The sequence below is a fragment of the Propithecus coquereli genome, unplaced genomic scaffold (genome assembly GCF_000956105.1).
Source record: "Propithecus coquereli isolate 6110/MARCELLA unplaced genomic scaffold, Pcoq_1.0 Scaffold23, whole genome shotgun sequence".
Lineage (NCBI taxonomy): Eukaryota > Metazoa > Chordata > Mammalia > Primates > Indriidae > Propithecus > Propithecus coquereli.
In genome coordinates this window covers 301522-316620 of record NW_012147841.1, presented here as the reverse complement: position 1 = coordinate 316620, position 15099 = coordinate 301522, and the positions used below count along the sequence as shown (strand labels likewise).

The window sequence follows — 15099 nt, the reverse complement described above, 5'->3', positions numbered from 1 at the left end:
CAATTCATTCTCGCTAGTAATTATTTATTGCCCCTCAACAGATTCTTCTCCTCCCCTCTCCCATAACCTGTTTTGTCACCATGACTTGTTTTGCCAGGATTCAAGCCCCCGTTCTTTTTGTAACCTCAGGATGGTTTTAAGCTTCTGAACCCCATTGGGGAGTGGTTCTCTGATTTTTTCCCATGTACACATTAATAAATTTTTTGTACCTTTTTTTTAATTGTTCTGCCTTTTTTGAGTTGATTTTTCTTCAGAGGGCTAAGGGAAGGCTTTTCCCTTGGAATCTACAATAAAATACCACAAAACCATGAAAGCAAGTAAGGTTATGCTACACAGAAAAACATGGATAAATCTCAAGTATAATTTTGAGCAAAAGAAATGTTACTGAAAACTCTGCACTTGTCCCTAAGGCCACATCAGAAGAGTGAAGACAAGTGGTTTGAGGAGAAGGAAAGAGAAGTTTATTAATTTGCCAGCAAATAAGGAGATTGGCAAACTCCTGTCTTAAAGTATCAATGTCCTGCCTCTGAGCAGGAAACAGAACTTTTAAAGGAGAGGTTTTCAGCTTCAGGCTATTGCTATTTAACTATAGTTGATGCTTTTGATTCATCCCATCTTGGCTAAGATGATCTCCATCTCATGCCCTCCACCCGGACAATATCCTGGAGTCATCTTGTAAGAACCGGTTCCCCCCGGCCCCAGGAATAGAGAAGCCGAGTCACCGAGGATGCAAATGGCAAAGGAGTTTATTTGCTAGCTCGAGCTAGGGTCCAAGTCCCAGAGCACCAACGCAGTGGCCTCCCTAGGAACCAGGACCCCGCCCCCGGGTAAAAGTGAAGCTTTATACTTTTCGTTGTGCACGACACACCGGTGGCATACGATATGCTGAGCCCACCATCCCCTTTCCCCCTTTGTCCATTGGTTCCTTTAAAAGTGGAGGATTGTTTTGACCCCTGATTGGGTGGTCCCAAGCCTCAGGATTTTCAATTTTCGCGCCAGCGCCAGTTCTGATCTGCGTTTGGGGAGGGGGACTGAGACTTAGGCCTACTCTAGGAAGTTCAGCCTGTCATGGAGTTACTCCCGCCCTGTTTTTTTTTGATTAACTATATTTGACTAACAACTAAAAGCAAGCACGGTTACAGAAGCAAATGGCATTAGTTAAAATCAAAGAGAACACATTTTTCTAATCTAAAACAGTTTCTGTTCCACACAAAACAAAGTACATTCTCCTACTATCAATTCCTGCCTTTCAATCTCTTGTGGTACAAAGAACAAAGGCCACTCCCCTGCCCCTCCCAACCACTGGCCTGAAGCAGGGATGCATGTTTTAATTTTCAAAAGGATTAGGGGAGGTTTTAGAGAGAGCAGAAAACACTTTTACCCTTTTTCAGGCCATTCTCCCTGTACATATTCCTCACTGTCAATTTCACCCTTCCATATCTATAGGAGGAGGGGCAACATAGTCATTGAGCTACCTCCTGCTTAATTGGGGTGATGTTTTAAAAGGAAGGTTTGCATTTTTCCTTCCTTTTAAACAGATATTTTAGATTGCCTAAAGGCTGTCCCATCCACTGGGGTTTTGGATCCTCTTCCCTGGGATGCCTCTTTACTCTGGTATGGTGAAGCCAAAGTTTTACTACTGACAATTTTGATGAGGTGTGAGTTGTTAGAAACACGTCTTAGAGTCCCTGCCATCTCTTTGTCAGTTGTTTAGTTCCTTATTCTTTCCAGGCTTTAAGCAACACCCAATCTCCTAATTTAAAGGGGTACAGGGGTGCCTCCAGTTGAGGTGAGGACCTAAAAGAGGCAAACTCATGTACGGTGGTTAGCATCTGACTTATTTGTTTAATATATTTCTTTGTTTTCTTCACTTATGAATATGTTACATACCTTGTAGTGCTAGAAAGGGTCTCCCATAAGCTATTCCTTAGGGGCTCAATGTAAGCCTGCTTGTAGGAGCTACCCTTATTTGAAGGAGAGCAAGCAGCAATACTTTATCCCACTCCAGATGCGTTTCCTGCTTTAATTTTGCTGTAGTCCACTTTAAAGTATGATTCACTTTCTCCATTTTTCCCATAGATTGAGGTTTCCAGGATGCATGCAATTTCCATTCTAGATGCAGGACTTTACTTAATTGCTGAATTACCTCTGATATAAAGGAGAGTCCATTATCACTCTGTATGGAGGAAGAGAGTCCATGCCTTGGAATAAGTTCCTTCCAAAGGACTTGGGTGACTTCAGACATATTCTCTGTTCAGATAAGATAAGCCTCTACCCATTTTGAGAAGGTATCTACTAATACAAACAAGTATTTGAAGTTTCTAGTCATTTTCAGCATCTGAATAAAATCAATTTTCCAATCATTGGAAGGGTGGGGCCCCACATGTTGGGTCCCCTAGGCAACAGGTTGCTTTTCTGTTTGGGGTTGTTTTGAGCATATAGACGGCAGCTCTGAGTTATTGTAGACCAGGGTCCTCTTAAATGAGGTCCCACCAAATATATTAAGGCATCACACCCATAATGTGTGCAATCATATAGGTGCATCATAAGGAGATGAAGCGAGGCTTCAGGTAGAAGAATAATTCCTTGAAAATTCTGTCTCCACTTAGCTATATCATCCCAAGTAACAAAGCTCCAATGTTTAGCTCTTTTTTCATCCTCATCCATATCGTAGGATTTATATTGATCTAAATCCAAGTTGGGTATCAAGGCCCTGAGGAACAGATCAATCACTTTTAGCAGACTTCTTAGCAGCCCTGTCAGTGTGGCCCGATTCCCTTTTGCCCTTTCTGATGACCAGGACAGTACATGATGGCCACCTGGTTGGAAAAAATAATTCCAGTTGCAAGATAGTATAATAATTTAAGGCTCCATTCAATAGCCACTTCTGCACACACCCCAACACATACTTTGGCCAGGAGGTGTTACAATAATACATTATTCTTTCTTCAGACAGAGGTTCATGGCTATAAGTTGACCATTCAGCCAAAATTCTCCCCAAGGGACTTTTAGATGGAACAGAAATGGAGCCTCCCATGTTAGGACAAAAGTCACAAATAATCAAGCACAAAAAATAAAGGAAATTCCCAAACAATCTAAAATTCCAAGGCCTATCACTCAAATGGGGATGAATGTAACCCCAAACATGCCTCCACCACCCCAATGGCACCTCCAAACAAATGCCCTGCCACAGGGCTGAAAGGTTCAAAACCCTTCCCAAATGTGCGGCCTAGTCAGCCCCATTCCCTGGGAACCACAAACGAGCTACAAATCCAAACCAGGTTCCCTAATTTCACTCAACCTCGTGACTTCCACCCAAATGGCACCTCCAAACAAATGCCCTGCTGTAAGACTCCAAACAGATGCCCTGCCACAGGGCTTGTAGGTTCAAAACCCTGCCCAAATGGGTGAAATCAAGGGTCTTAGTGTGTATGCCAGGGAACTTACTCAGAAAAATGGCTGAAGTTGTCTGGACATTTCTAGATCCCTTTCCTTCTCCCCAACAAAGTTCAAGTAGCCAGGAGCTGTGTCTGATTCCAGGGAGGGAGAGACAGAAGCTCCCCCCGAGTTAAACAGGCTCAAACAGCTGCTGGGACAGTTCCTCTCTCTGTTTCACCTGAAAAGATGGTGCTTCTCTCATTGGAGACCCACAGCTTGACCCAGGGCTATTCCCTGCCTCTTCCAGTCATGGCTGCAGTCGTAGGGTACTGTTCTCTTGGGGTGCCAATGGGCACACACAAGGACACCAAATTCTGTTACTGAAAGCTCAGCACTTGTCCCTGAGGCTACATCAGAAAAATGAGGACAAGTTGTTTGGAGAGAGCTGAGGATAGATGATTTCCTAGGAGAAAGGTAGTGGGACAGAGGATGACCACAGTGCAGATTCTCGTTTTTACCATTCTTGTTGAGTAGCACCTGTTTTTATAGAGATGAGTTCTTCAAAATCCACCATTTCCCCATCACAGTTACTAATATTAATGTTATTAGTAAATATGAGAGCTGAAACTCATTTAATATTGCTCTGAGTCTAGCAGCAATACAAATTTTTAATATGAATTTATTTTTATGTTATAATTCATACTACATTTTTAGAATTAAAGAAATAGAGAAATAGAAAATTTTTAATTTTTTTTGAAAACTTAAAGAGTCATAGCTGGGATTCAAACCAGATACTGGTCAGGCACAATGGCTCATGCCTGTAATCCTAGCACTTTGAGAGATCAAGTCAGGAAAATCACTTGAGGCCAGGAGTTTGAAACCTGCCTGAGCAACATAGCAAGACCCCCATTTCTACAAAAATTTTTGAAAAACTTAGCTAGGCATGGTGGTGCATGCCTGTAGTCCTATCTACTTGGGAGGCTGAGACAGGAGGATAGCTTGAGCCCAGGAGTTTGAGGTTGCAGTGAGCTATCACAACACCATACACTCTGGCCCAGGCAACAGAGAAAGACCCTGTCTCAAACAAACAAACAAACAAACAAACAAACAAACCCAAACAACACACACACACACACAAAATCAAGTAGCCCAGTAAGAGTGTATGCACTATGCTAAGGTATCTCACATCTGAACAAAATTATTAGGCTATATCCAATTTTAAATATGATATTTCAATGAATTAATTTTAGTGAATAATATATAAGACATTAAAATAATATTATAGATGGCAGAAGGGCTACAGGCAAACCACACACTGCTGAGGGGCAATGCATGGGTCCTGTTCATGCTCCTCTCTCCAGTTTGGCATGGGCTAGAAGTGGCAGGTGCACATGGCATCGCTCCCCTGAAGTGGGCACACATACTCCTTGCCTATGGCGAGGCTGGCGGAGGTGGATGGTGCATCCCCGAGGGCCTGCAGAGCACCTGGCTTGCCATCGGGTGCCAGGCAGGGAAGGGGATGCACTGCCTGCCTCCTGTACTCAGGTCACTGTCAGCACACAATGTATGGCTGGCTAATGTCCAAGGACTCACTGTCAATGTCTGACAGCTCCAGCAGGTCCTCTGAACTCCCTCTTCATCAGAAAAATTCCTTCTGACTTTGGGATGCATCATGTCTCGAGTGATTTTATTCCTGTAGTCCATGCTTTGCACATCTTCACTGTGACTCTTGTCTGGGTGCTGGATGAGGTATCCTTCCACGAGGGTTTCGAGAATATGGTTTTTACAGATCCACTCCACCAGACAGCGGCAGGTGGGGCAGAGGAAGGAGCACTCCATCCAGCCAGAGCAGCAAGTCTCACAGAATGCGTGCATGCAAGGCTGGGTATAGTATGCTATTTGAAAGAATAAGCATACATTCCTGTCTATTTAAAAAAAAAAAAAATCTTCCAGTGTCCCAAATTGCTAACCCTAGATGTGGGTATCAAGTTAGCGGCTCCTTGCTAATGAGCGTGAGTCAGCGCCATCCCTAGCGCAGGACTGACCACGGGTCCTGGGTAAGGCAGGAGGACAGCAGACAAGGCACAGCAGGCACCACTCCTCTGTGCTCCCCAAGCCCTCAGAAGGGTCTCCCCACAGAGACTCCTACAGAGCACGAGAGGGAGCAAACTGGGCCTTTGTTTCTGGGATTCCTTTCCCACATTAGGTTTGCCATGTCATCTGGAATAATACTTGAAATTTTGATTTTTGTAAAAAAGAAAAAAATATACCTTGTTTTGAAATCACCTGTTGTGTTTGTTTGCAATCTGGTAACTTTATTGCTTCTTCTCAGGAATATGATTTTCAACTGTTGTCTTCCTCTTGATACATACTGAGAAATAGCATTTTGTATTTGTGAAAGTCTCTCTTTTGCATTCTAATAAGCAAGCCACGGTTGTTTGTATCAAAAAAAATTATAATGGTTAGAAAACCTTGAATGTAACTGATATTTCTTCAACGAAATCAGAGATGTATTTCAGTGTAATGAACACTATTTTCTTTGTTAAGGAAAATTATCTCCTCATCAAATAGTTCACTAATGGAAGACTTTGGTTTAGTTCCTGGCTCAGACAGGGTCCTCATTTAGTTAGTAAAATGTGAATTTAATAAAAGATGACATAAACTACTTATAAAAATAAAAATATTTGGAAATTTATAGAATGATTTGATTAACGATTTTATCACTTGATAAGTGGTTTTAGAATACATACACTTTAGGTAATTTAAGGAAGAAAGGAAAATATATTATTATCGCACTATATATTTTGAACATTATTTCCTCACAGAAAATGAAATATTGTAAGCAAATTTTTAGAAGGTAAAAGGAAATTTAGCTGTAAATAAGATCAATAAAAGCCAATAGGTAAATTCAAATTGAGTACAAAATATATTTAATTAACCAAATGAATGCAGAAAAGAAAAATAGAGAAAAAATTGAGACACAGAAAAATAGGAGACATAAATTTAACTATACTAATAATTGCATTAATGTAATTGAATTAAATAATCCAAGTAAATGGCAGATTTTTCAGATATAAAAAACAAGACAGCATTTACTATATGTTGTCTACAAAAGCCAAATTACATATAAAAGGCACAGATCGGATAAAATTTTTAAGAATGGAAGAATGATACATCATTCAAACAGTAAGTACAGGAAAGCTAGAGCAGCTATACTAATATCAAACAATACTAGACCTCAAGAAAATGAATGTTTTGAAATATAAAGATTGTCATTAACAATGATATAAAGGTCATTCTATCAGAAAGACAGAATACTATAAATATGTATGCATTTAATAGCAGACCTTTAAAATATAAAAAGGAAAAACTAATAAAACACAAATGGCAAAACAGACAAATGTACAACTGAAGTTGGAAATTTAACACCCTTTTCTTAATAACTGATGGAACACCTAATAAAAAAGAATTAGTAAGGTTGTAAGATCTGAATAATTTTATCAACAACCTTAATCTATTTTATATTTATAGAATAGTACTTTCTACAACTATAGAATAAGCATTCTTTTTAAAAGCATATGGTCGTTCACTTTTAAAAAGCATGTTAGTCCATAAAATAATTATCAATAAATGTCAAAAATTGAAGTCAACAGAGAATGTTCTCTGACCACGTAGAAATAAATTAAAAATCATTAACAACAGAACATCTATAAATGCCCTAAGGATTTGAAAGTTGAACAACGCATTTCTACGATAACACAGGAGTATGTTCAAGAAAATAAAGAGAAAAAAATTAACAACCAAGGCATTAAACAGAAAACAGCACTACAGATTCTACAGTTTTTAAAACTATAAGTACATTCTGTAAACATCATTAAGCCAATGCATTTAAAAATATATACATAAAATAAATGTTGGTGAGTATATGGAGAAATTAGAACACTTGAGCATTGCTGGTGGAAATATAAAATGGTGCAGCCACTATAGAGAACAATATGGAGGTTCCTGAATCAATTAAAAGTAGAATTATCATATGAGCCAGCAATGCCACTCTGGGTATATATTCAAAAGAGTTGAAAGAAACTCAAAGAGATATTTCCACTTCCAATGTTCGTAGCAGCATTATTCACAATAGCTAAGAGGTGAAAGCAACCAAAGTGTCCATTGATAAATGAATGAATAAATAAAATGTAGTATGTGGTGTATGTGTGTGTGTGTGTGTGTGTGTGTGTGTGTGTATAATATTATTCAGCTTTTAAAAGGAAGGAAATGCTGACACATATTGCAACATGAAAGAACCTTGAGGACATTATGCTAAGTAAAATAAGCCAGTCACAGAAAAACGTATACAACATGATTCTATTACAGCCCAACCAGGTTCATTGCCCACTGCTCAAGAGGAAGCCAATACACCAAGACAGCAGGGTTTACAGCACAGAAAGAGTTTAATATCGCAGGCACCATGCAAGGAGATGGGAGGAATTTCTCAAATCCATCTCACCGATAATTTAGGAGAAAGGGATTTTAAAGATGGTTTGGCAGGCAAAAGGCTAGGCAATTGGGTCTGCTAATTGCCTAGGTTTGGGGAGGAACCATAGGAGTATAGAAATTGTTGCCTTTGCTGAGTTGATTCTTGGGTGAGGGTAGCAATACCAGTTGAGTCAGTTCCTTGGTATAGACCACTGGTTGGGGTGGGTCAGTCATTCTACCAGAATGTAGGGCCTGGAAGATATTTCAAAAACTAGCCTCGTGTTTCATAAGGGGGATGTTCTCTATGGAGAAAGGTAAGAGTATGAACATCAGCTGTGTGACTCCTGAGCAACAATAATAGGAAAGCACACTAGAGGAGAGTGGCCAGTTTGTATCATTGTTTTTAGCTATGCCTGTGCCTTTGCAAAGTTTAGGCCCTTATCACAGTTCTCACCTTGCACCCCTTTATTAATTTGCAAAGAGGGGTTTCAATCCCACTTACACAAAGTGTCTAGAACAGTCAAATTTATAGAAACAGAAAGTGAAATAGCGGTTGCCAGGGACTGGGGTTGCGGAGGTTGGGGGGGAGGAGATGGGCGTTTGTTGTTTAATGGGTGCAGAATTTTACTTTTGCCAGATGAGAAATGTCTAGAGATTGGTTGCACAACAATGTGAATATTCTTAACATGACTGAACTATACATTCAAAAATGGCTAAGATGGTAAATTTTATATTATATGTATTTTGTCATAAATAAAAATTTTAAAAATAATGAGATAATTTTTAAAAGTTTTATAATGCAAAAAAATAGTAAATGTAAAAGAGGGAATTGTGAGAGAGACTCTAGACTCTGAGATGCAGGTAAAAAGAGATCAGGACCAAGGACATATAATATATAAAAATACATCATATGCAAATTGTTGGGGTGAAGGGAAAACTTCCCCTTTGCTCTCAGAAGATTCACTGAAAAATCAACTCACAGTAAAGCAGATTAATAACAGAAAAGCTACACAAATTTATTTTAATTTGTATACACGGGAACCCTCAGAAAATTAAGATTTAGTCTTCAATGACATATAGAAGTTTTTAAAGAATGGGGGCTTGAAAGCAGAAAAATAGGTTTTGGGAGAGAGAGAGGAGATTTGAGTAGCCACCAAAGGTGGTGTTATGTAAATGAAACCTTAGAGGTAGCAGCCCTCAGAGAGAATAGATGGTAAATGTTTCTTTTCAGGCCTTAAAGGGTGTCAGACTCTCAACCTTTTCTAGATGAAGAGGGGAGAGGACAGACTGGGCTGCATTCTCTACAGAAGAAAATTCCTCCTCGATTCCCACATCCCTGACAAAAGACAGCTTTGTTACTTCTATCTGTGAGACACACCAGCCATCTCAAAATATAACAAAGAAACTGATTTCCTTCAAAATATATGTGTATATATTTATATGATTACATGTATATACATATATATGTACACATACACATTAAGATTCATAAGGCTTGTGCATGTTTATAGCCATTGAATAAGCTAGCTCATAACACAGATCACATTTGTCTTGTTCATTGCTTATCTTAAGGCAAAGCGCAGTGTGTATCACACAATATTGGATCGAGGAGTACTTTTAAATTAATAAATGAATGAAGCAATAAGTTTAGTCAATATTTAACAATTATTCCAAATGAATCTCAGTGAAAAGGTGAACATATATTTTATTGTCCGAATTTGAAATTTTGAGATTGAAAAAATGGGCTCTTAAGATTGTACTGGGACAAAAAACTAAGGAAAGCTTGGGAAAACTGAGGCATGCTAAGTTCTGATTGGCTGATTCCTGGGGTGTTCCCTCCTCCCCCAGGTGTGGCAGTTGCCCGCCTTGTCCCCAGGAGAGGCTGGAGGTTCCTAGCTATCTACCTAACAGCATAATGTAGTATTTCTTATATTCGAAAATACTTTGTGCATGTTATATTTTTAATTTAATATTTTAATTAAATATTAATAAAGTTTGAGATTCTTAAACTGATGATTGATTATCCATTAGAATATACTTTAGTTTACAGAATATTTAAATTTTTTCTGTTTCTTCTTTCCCATTGTATTTACTTTATTGCCAATTTGAATCTCCTTTCAGATGGCTTGTCATATCAGAAAACAAAGAGAAATTGAAATTATATTTCAAAACATTTTTCTTATGTGAGAAATAAAATATCTTAGGAGATACAACCCAATGTTAAAAGAAAATTTTCTGTAAATTACCATTTTAACTCAAGATTTCAATAAATTATTTCCTTAACATAATCTCAGAAAATTCCAGTACAATGGCATAAATTGTAAATTTAGCTTAATCGACATCTTTAACCCTTCTTGTTTAAAAAAAATGTGCTTTATTGAAGGCTGTCATCTCCCTACCTCTATTTTTTAAAGTCACAAGGTAGGAATCAATGAAATGAAAGTCAGTACATTTTATTTGAAAACTGAAAAAAACAACCGATGCTACTACCTATGCTACAGATATTGGCAAAAGCTCTTTGTAAAGATGAACACTCAGGTATTATAAAAAAGGGGGAAGAATCATAAGTTTCCAATCTCAAGTGACTCATGCAAATATTTTTATCGGTTGACTATTCGTTCATAAAATGCTTTTATGAATATTGGTTTATCATTTTTACCAGGTTCCCCATCTCCAAATTATACAAGAAAACATACAACTTAATTTTTCATGGAGTTTCATGCAAGAATGATAAAGAGATACTTTGGGATGGGCAAGACTATGACTTAATTTCTTATGTGAGAGTGGCCTTGAATACATGAAGCAGAGATGATTAATTTTCCACCATAAATTTGTGTTCCTCTTTCTATAACACAGTGATATAATTGAGAAATAGCTGCCCTGCCAGGGACCACATGTTCAAGAGCCTTGCATCTATATGGAACGATTTGTATATATTATCTACCCTCTATTCCTCCATGTGCCAGCTAAATGCGGTGGACTCTGAAACCCTGGAGATGGCAAAAGTACAGAATGGAAGGAGCCTGAGTCTCCAATCAGCCGTCAAGGTAAAGCTCGTCATCAGCTAAGAGCTTCCATATTAGACTGTCTGTTACATGATCAAGAAATTAACATCTATTAGCTAAAGTCACTGAAATTTTAGGGTTCATTTGTGTCAGCAGTTATAACCCTGATACATCACCCAATAGTGGTAAAAACGGTATTGTAACAAAGAAAAAATAAGACAAAAGCTATACTTCCTTTCTTTAAAAAAGTAATCTTCTGCCTTCCTAATTTTATTGGATTTTCATATAAATGTCTTTTTCAATAATTCTTTGAAATGGTTGATATCGTTCTAATCCACAAACCTTTTTGCGTCTTCGGAGACATTTCCTTTTGTTAAACGGTTCAATCATTTTGACTTGAAAATTGAAGCTTATGATGTGCTGGACAAATTACTCTTTTCAAATGAAACTCTCCTAATTTTCTTCATGGCCAAAGGAAAATAAAATCACTGGTATTTAATTTGAACCTAGCTGTTAGATGTGCAATGTATATTGCATGAATAGTGCAAACTCAGTCTCTTAAATTTTTGAAGTATATTTATGCAGATCTGTTTTTAAAGAACACACATTTCCACAATAATTTGGTTAGACTCAACTTTTGTAACATAGTACCATCTGGAAATAAAATATAATGTAGATATTTTCTGTTTTATCACCATAGCACTTTTCTGCTAGGCAAACAGCTCTATATCTTCTGCTTTTAAATTAGTTTGTGCAGGTGTGCTGGAAATCTTCACTCAATGATTTATCTAACAACCCTCATAAAAATATTACATTTTCCTAATCACTCATTATGCATTTCCAAATGTTTGAGAAGAAAATAAGTACAATTCAATAATTAAAATAAAGCATGATATAATTAATACATTACATTACTATAATGTGCACTATAAACACAATAAAGATGCAGCCTTAACGTCTACAGGTCATTTATTTATTCAATGAATGTTTACTGAGTGTCAGAATGTACCGAGAAAGCACTGAAAATGAAATGATATATCATAGTTTTGCCATCTATTACAAAAACCCCAACTGCATACAATGAGGACAGTGATAAAGGTAGATACAGGTACAGTTGTGGATAGGATAGGGAAGAAGAGAAGGAATTGATCATCTCCTCTAACCTTTTCATTTTGCAACTAAGAAAATCGAACAACTTGCTCAATTAGAACAATAGAGGAGAGTAAACTCCAAATCCACAGAATTAATTTTAGTTCTGGAAATACTTATTTGGAATATAAAACATTTTACTTACCACTCTGTTGGATACAAAGATGAATAGGTATGAAAATCGTGTCTCTGTTGACTCACAGTTAGGTTAAAGCAGTGCATGAGTGGGAGGGAGAAATGTCTCAGACTGGTTACACCACACTAAAACTATAGGGGGAAGGATTTTCATCTGTTGTACTGTTTTATTACTCATCTTGATATAGTATAAATTTGTAGCTCGAGTCAAAATTTCAAAGATGAGTACATGTAGAGAAGATACTGTGGGTCAAGTACTATCTGGTGATAAAACCTACAGAGTATATATGTATATATATATACACATTAATAAAAATAGATTAATCTGAGGCAAATAAAATTCAGGTTCATTATTTTATAGTTATCCAGGCTATGTGAGTTTTTTAGTGTAGAATTTATCTCCACAGGCCATTATAATTTTGGTAATTGTAGTCCCATTTATTGGTCATTTAATGACCCTAAAGTTCATCAGGTCATATTTTATTAATAAGTCTGTTCATTCCACATTGTGTCTGCAAATGATAACATAATGGCTAATACATAAGTTTAATAAATGTTTAGAGAAGTAGAATGAATAAATGAATGAATGAATGAATATGGCATGGTGCTTAGTGCTGTAAAGACATTATCTCAATTAATTTTTATAATTGTCTGGTAAGGTAGACATTATTATCCCTCTTTTCAAATGAAAAAAAAAAAACACTGAGGCTTAGATTTAAGTAGCTGGTTAGATTACACAGGTATCAGGAGCCAGATTCATATGAAAACTCTTATTTTCTTTCCCATTATACCATCATACATTTATTCCAGTAAAACAAGTAAGTACCTTGAAATATAAAACATAGCAGAAATCACATTGGAAAGAATCAGAATGAACAGATGTCAGAAATTTTAATTGCATATTTGAGTTTAGGATTTCTAGAAGATAAAGGAAGGGGAGATAAATCTGCATAGTTGTTTTTATTCTCCACAAAAATAAATTATACAGAGCTACCTGCAGATGTATTTGCTGTTTTGCTTATTTGATACATTCCTGAAAAAAATAAAACAAGATTTTTATGAAAACAAACATTAAGTGATAGGAGAAACCTATTTTGCAACAGGATCTTAGGGGGGAAAAAGACTTTTCAAATAGTTATATCTTAAATCCAAAGTATATGCAGAAATGTAAAATATATCTTTATATTACAACTGAACAAAGGTATTTTTTAAGTGTCTAAGGTAATGTATTTTGAGTACAGTTCATTCTGATTTTAAAAATAAATTTTACATTTGAAGAATATAAAGAGAAATCATCAACATGCCCATTAAATTGTCTTTTTCATGCAGAAGACGAAAGTGGTACATATTTTTGATAGGTACAAATCTCAGTCAATACCATGCAAATTTGTCACAAATATTTTTAATGCACATAAACTACATTATTGATTGAAGTAAAATACATATTTGAGTTACAAAAATTTTAGAAGCAAAAATTATTCCAGCGGGCCTCTGTTTTTGTTTGTTTGATTGTTTTTGTTTTTATGCCCCAAATTCCTTTCTTCTCTTTCTTTTTATGGATCTGCCACTAATTATCACTTACATGATCTCACTCCTCTGCTAAAAGAAGAGAATACACAGGTTGCACAAATGATTCACACTTGAAACAATAAAATGTAGAGAATCTGTACTGAGTTGCATAGTGTCTCTCCCAAATCCATGTCCATGCAGAACCCTAGAATGTGACTTTATTTGGAAATATGGTCTTTGCTGATGTAATTGGTAAAGTCAAGATAAGTTTATAGTGGATTAGATTGGTCTCTAAATCCAATGACTGGTGTCTTTATGAAAGAAAAGAGAGGGAAGAGAGGGAGATTCAGACACAAAGACACACAGAGGGAAGAAAATTATGTGAAGATGATGGCAGAGACTGGAGTGTTGCAGCTACAAGCCAAAGAAGCTAAGGCCTGCAAGCAATCACCAGGGAGCCAGGAAGAGGCAAGGCAATCGCCCTGTAGACACCTTGATTTCAGACTTTTGCCTCCAGAATTGAAAGAGAATACATTTCTGTTGTTTTAAACCACCCCATTTGTGGTAATTTGTTACGGCAGCCTAGCAAACTAACAGAGAGCCCTTTGTGAGGGTGGGATTTGTTGTCTGGGGCTTTATAGTAGGATAATCCGGTTAGAATCATGCTGTCAAGCTATCACATAAATCCTCTTTCTTGGTCTCACCAATATTCTGTTGGTGTGATCGGGCTCGTGGGTGTGTGTGTGTGGTGGGGACAGCGTACATCCCACTTTTTCCTTTTGGACATTCTGAGATGCAGATTAATTTGTTTTGTGTTGGCTTTCCCCCTGCAGGTTGTGAGTTATTTTTCAGCTTTGTACATTTTACTAATTCATTTATGATTCACCAATCAACTTTCTGTTTTTCAAAATTTTGTTACATCTATTCTTTGGTGTTACTTCTTTGCCCACGATTTTACCTGTGACTTCATAACTTTTTCAAATATTCATTATCATTCAGCAGGATTTCACTGATTATGAGCTCATTTGTTTAAACTATCATATTTAGCTATAGATCATTAGATATTTATTTTTGAAGTAAGTTTTAAACGTTTTTATTATTTATAATTTTATTTTTGATTCCCGGGGATTTCACATATTATTTCTGTCAGACTCTAAGCTTCTTGTCCAAGAGACAAGGCAGAGAAAAATAATTGAAATAATCCTTCGACTTATTTTATATTTCTCAAACTCAAACTCTAAATTATTTTCTGGTAATTGTTGTTTAATACATTCAGTGTTCATTCAAATATTTTTTTTTTTTTTATTTGAGACAGAGTCTCACTCTGTTGCCCTGGCTAGAGTGAGTGCCGTGGAGTTAGCCTAGCTCACAGCAACCTCAAACTCCTGGGCTCAAGCGATCCTCCTGCCTTAGTCTCCCAAGTAGCTGGGACTACAGGCATGAGCCACCATGC

At 37.0% G+C, this 15099-nt stretch overlaps 1 pseudogene; it reads right to left on the bottom strand.

Moving 5' to 3' along the window:
• Positions 1–4657: 4657 nt before the first annotated feature.
• The window catches only part of LOC105811158, a 51790-nt pseudogene continuing 41348 nt past the window's right edge, over positions 4658–15099 (bottom strand).